Consider the following 6,000-nt stretch of genomic DNA (forward strand, 5'->3'; position numbering starts at 1 on the left):
GGTAAAAGATTTAATTGCTAAATACTCAGTGACCTCTAGGATATTATTTTTAACTGTAACAAATATAATCACAAACTAGATAAAGTATTAGCAAAAGGGCTTAAAGGGTACTAATGGGAATAGCCGTAATTTTCCTTTAAAAATAAACACCTACACTTGGGTATATTCAGTTTACGTATTGAGGATTCTTGTTTTATTTAGCTATCCATATCAGAGGTACCACAGTTATTTTAAAAGATGAATTGCATATGCCCATACACATGTTTATTGCAGTTTTTGATGCAGTAGCCATAAGATTTTGGGAAGGCTCCTACTTCACTTTACTTGACTTTGAATCAGCGTGATTGATGATAGTTTCTGTTTTTCATCAACAGGGCCAGTTCTGAAAGCCTGGAGGACCTATACCTCTAGGCTGCTTGGGAAAAGAGAAAGACAAGAAGTGATGGTTAGATGTTTTTGCAGTCCCACTCTGAGCTGCAATTTGTCCAAGTCAGTCTTTGCATGTCCTTACTTCATCCTTGATATCTTCCATCCTCTAGTATTCCCTTTACTTCCTCCTCCTTCACGTCACAGTTCTTGCCCAGGTGTTTTTAGTAGCATATAGTGCCTTCAGATGTGCCCCTAACTTGTAAAAACTGGTTTATCAAGGCACACACAAAATTATTCTCACATCTCAGCCCTTTTCCTTTGAAAAAAATGCATGTGTCTCTTAAGAAAGGGTGAATTTCAGATACAGTTTTTATGTTTCTACAGATTTGTAAGTGAGAAATGCAGAGAGATCAAAACAACAAAGATAAACAGAAACGAAATTACTATCGGACAGGGAGAAGCTAGGATCCTGTTCTTATTTCATCTTAAGCAGTTTGCTTGCCTATAAAGAATACACAGAGCTGAATACAAGGATTTTCTCCTAAGGGACAAGTATGAATGTTAAAGGAAAAATATGATATTGAAGCAATAAATCAAGGAGAGACCCCAAAAATTTATTCTGCCACCATCATCACTGTCAGAAGGCATCAGAATCCTGATGGTAAAAGGAAGGCATCACTGGATGGAATATTTTGAGCAAATGAAGCCTGGTGCCAAGGGAAATTACAGACTTTTCCAAGAATGTCACCCTCATACTCATGAAGCTTTAGACCTTCAGAAAGAAAACTGAAGTTCAAGTAATATATATGTTCAAAGTACTTTAACCCAAATGTATCAGGTTTTCAACACTCTGTTCCTCGGACTACACCAGAAAAGAGATTTTGTATATATGTAATTAGCTTTGTTTATGGAATCACTTTGAATATATACTATGGGGAAAAAAAAAAAGAAAAAGAAACAGTTCATAAGCTTTAAAGAATACTAACATATTTAGTAAAGACAGGTATGATCAGGAAGGACCATTACTTAAGTTTATCTACATTAAAATACACCTTGCATACTCACCAAATCAAAATTAAAAAGGAAGGGCCAGTCAGTGGTAATTTATCTGACAGCAGGGCTGCTATTTAAGGTAAGGAAATAGATGAAATAGTGTTGTTTGGAAAGACTATTTTTTTTAAACAGAAAACATGCTTATGAATGTCATGAGAAGAGGTGGCTTTAAGTGCTCTTTTGAAAGAAATGCATGCATGTACTAAGTTTTAAAGATGTCCATCATAAACTCTATTAGAGGGAGATTTCTTTTTTTAAATTAAAACTGCTTATTTTTGTTTAGAAATTTTATTGTCTGCCAAAAAAGTTTAAATTAATAGTTAATTTGACCCACTGTTTTGAAAGGGGTTTTTCTCTTTTTGTATTATAACATATCATAATGTACCATACAGAAAAACAGAATCCCTAAACTCTACCACATAGAGCAGAATTATGAAAGTTTTGGGAGGCAAATTCTTAATTTAACTTTAAATTTTTCTGTAGAAAAATATTTGCTTGAAGGAAAAAAATTGGAAAAAATATCATGACATTTGCCCAGATATGATTGCAAAGCTCAGCTGAAAAGTTTTGTGAGAAGAAAGTGAGATCCTCTAACATCCAGGTAACTCCATTTATTCTTATTGTTCAGTGTATAACTTCCACCTGTTTAGACATATATTTGTTCATCCTTGCAATAAATTTGACATCACTTTACAGCATCAGCTATTTTTACCATCTATTATTTTTACCACCTACTTACTACACTAAGCCTTACAAAATACCACCCTACCTGTATCATTACATTATTTATGCTTCTATGAAAGGAAGAAACAGCAAGCTGGAGAACTTTCCTAATGTTTGCAAAGGTAAAGGCAGAAGCAAAGACAGGCACTTAGCTCTCTACAAGTCTGCATAAACCACAGGCAGAACAGTTTCTGTGAGCCACAAAGTGAGCCTGGTCACACTACTGACAACTAATAACAAACCTGAATAATTTTGTTGGAGCTCTGAGTGGCTGGTGTTTCTTTTGCTGTTTCCTGCAATGTGACAGCCTGCAGGAACTTCCAGTGCAAGGAGAATAACTGCTAAATGCTAGATCAGTATTGTGAAATGTACTTTTTTTGCAAGGTTAAATGAAAACAGAATTAGACCACTTCCCCAGCATTCTGACAGCCTTTGGGACTGAGAATTTATGCAGTGACAGCCTTGAAACCCAATTTGGATTAACAGAAAAAACAAGTGAAGTCGGTGAAGAATTTTGTCCTCAGTTAACGATCAAGACTTTGTCAATAACTAAGATCTCCTTTTAAATACTAACAATTAAAGATACCTTTGTTAGATTTTACACCAAATCTCTGCTGAAGTGAGAAGCTATCTGAACTTTGTCACCGCATTTTGGTTGACCTTTAGTATTACCTTCCTGATCCTTCGTGTTATGATTTTATCTTGATGATGAATTTTCTTTTTATTGCACATAGAGAATGTGGTGGAGAATTAGTGTCAGCTTACCATTTAACCTCTTCCTGTCATTCACTCCTATTGCCGTTTCTTTAAAGATTGTTATTTATCACTGTGGTATTTCATTTTGACTTCTAAACTTAAATCACATGTATAATCAAACCTTAAATGTTATAATCTTTAAATAAAGGAACTTCCAATATAACCTCTATGACAGACTGTAAATGTGTGCCTGCTCCTGAACTCTACTTTATACTTGAAAATTGTCAGGAATTCCTTTATGAAGTTGCGGAGTGAGTGGGGGGTCAACATAAAATATCAATTTGCTGAAATTTAAACTTTCCACAGATCAAGTTTCAGTGCAAATACAGTCGAGAGGAGTTTCTCAACTAAGAATGGTAACTTTTAACTGTAATCAGAAAAATAATTAGATGGGAGGTTGCATTGACAACAGCTAAGGCACGCTAGAACCACGGGAAGTTGAGGTTCAAAACTCTTCATCAATGATTATTCAATTCTGTAAACATAAGTGGATCTATTTCAAATAAAGAGCTCAAAACACATATGAGATGTGAGTAACCAGACTGAAATCTGCACTTCATTTTGAACATGACTTTCAAATTCCTGTACCTACTCTGCTATGAAGCAACCCTGCCAAAGCCTGCAGCCAGCTCTACAACTTTCTCACTTCTACACCTCCAGAACACACAATATGCGAGTGTGTGTCACCACTTCGATGAGAAGATGTCCAAATTGTAATACATTTCCATCACAATTACCAGATATTTCACAGCACTCAAATGGTTGTATAAAGTGATAGGACAAACCATGTTCTTTAAATTTATAACTCTTCCACATGGGCAAGCAAATGGGTTTCTGTGTGATACGAGTTTGGGTTTTTAGTACATTAAGCTACTCCATGGAAAGTCATTGCTCACACTTCATGATCTGTACTGTATGTGAGATACTTTACACCTGCAGAGTAAGAAACCACACAATTTTTCTGCAGTCTGTAGTCTACTTTGGTTTACTGTGTTTGTGTGTATTTGTATATACATATGCATACACACACACATATACATATATGTACACATGTGTGTACTTATATACGTGAGTTTGCACAAGTATACCAAAAGATGACAGCAAACATTGCAGTTTTCGTGGTCTGTATAGATTGGTTTCACCCTATTTCTTCTGTTAATCACAGAGACAGTGATTACTGCTGGTGTATGGAATACTGAGTGTTAAGTTCTCTGTGACTTAACCTGAAGGCCGATATGGAGAACACAGCAGTGTCAGGGGATGCTGAATGGAATTTTTCTTCCTATAAAAACAGTTATGTCATCTCACCTTGAACAACTAAGGCAGTTTCTACAAAGATCTTTAGCCTGACTTCAACTTTTTTCTGTCTTCTTTAATGAAACCTCCTCAAAACAGGTGGTGGCTCAAACTTGGCATTTTCTAAAGGGTATCAATGACTTCAGTGAATTACTGGAAGGTTTCTGTTTCTGTTACCAGGAATTTGCAGAACCATAGAGGATGAAGAGGACAGATACTCCTTCATGCCATTCATTGTGCTTGATATTTCTGACTTCACATCAAGCTTGGTATAAAGTTCCTAAAATTTCCAAATTTTCGTATTAAACTATACTAGGTCTGTCAATATTTATTGTCCCTGTGGCTTCTTCTTGTATGTGTGGAATTCTTGTTTTATCTCATGTTCATTCAAAGGAAAGGTTGTGGAGAACAACATAATAAATCATGTTGCCAAAAAACAGAAATGGGACTCAAGTTCTTTTTGACAATAAGCACCTTAATGATTTTTAAGTAAATTAAAATTCTCCATAACTACAGAAGAAAATCTTTTTCTTTCTAGTGCTGCTATTAGTGTCTGTTCACTTTTACACAGTTATTTCATTGGTCAAAGCTCCCAGCTGTGAATAGATTTAGCTCCCTTCTTTGCTTGGTTTCTTGTTTTACTACATGTATATTTTTCCATTTAAAATAGTGGAGTGATGAAGACCTTTACAAACAATATAGATTTTTTTAATAAAAAAAATAAATTCAGAACTTGATTCCTTTCAGCATGAATTGGTACTATTGTAGTGTTGTTTAAAGAATCCCTCAATCTTTGCAATAGTTTGAGATTAAGATGTTTGATAAAAGCTTATGTGAGGATTAATGATAAAATATGGTCTGCTGTCCATCATGTTTGGTTTTTATCACTCACCATCTTGCAATGGAAACCCAGCAAAAGTGTTCAAAGCTAGGGATTATAAGAGTGCAAAAATTGCCTGGGACCTACAGAATGACCAGGTTGTAATCATTTCTCAAGATCTGCAGATTTGTTCAAAGAAAGGAATTTAATCTTTTTTTTTTCCAAAGCCAACTTTTATTAACCACTCCATCAGGAGGAACTCTTATCCTACAGATCAAGGCAAGCCTAGGTAAAAATACAGTACCATTCAGATAAAATTTTTCATAATATATTTGAATATCTAAGTAACAAAAATACGCTAATGAAGTAAAATATTACTACTAAGAAATAATAATAAAAAGATTGGTACATCTGTCTTCCAGAATTTCTGGTATGTGTGTTTTCTCTTCCAGTGCACTGTGGTGTCAAGTGTGATGGTAGTATGCATGTGGTTTTGCTTAGTGCAGGACATGAGATTAAGAAAGATTCACCAGAATACACAAGATTCTCAAGGACAGTAACCACTTGGTAGGAGACATATTTACTGTTTCACTCTTGTTTAGTTTAATGTAAACTTGTACCTAATTTTGATTATGTTTGGTACATAATCTAATGTAATCACGCTTTATTCTTGTTTTAAATCCAAAATACTCCATAGTAAATCTGAAAACTACACATTTTTACTGGTATCCATTACCCTGAAAGAATAAGAACTTTCACTGATCTAAAAGTGATTCATGTCAAAATATTCTGGATTAGCAATATGATCTGGGAGTTAATATTACCCCATGATTCTGTTCCTTTAGTACCACACTTATTTTCTCACAATCCTACTGAAAATTTCCATTTTATTTTAAAAGTACCTTATTGTCACCTCCTGTGAGTGAATTTTAACATGTTTAGAGGTTATACTAAAGCCATCAGTGTATTTTACAGGTCTACAC

The sequence above is a fragment of the Manacus candei genome, unplaced genomic scaffold (assembly GCF_025592945.1).
Source record: "Manacus candei isolate 608988 ecotype Guabito, Panama unplaced genomic scaffold, ASM2559294v1 h1tg000104l, whole genome shotgun sequence".
Classification (NCBI taxonomy): Eukaryota; Metazoa; Chordata; class Aves; order Passeriformes; family Pipridae; genus Manacus; species Manacus candei.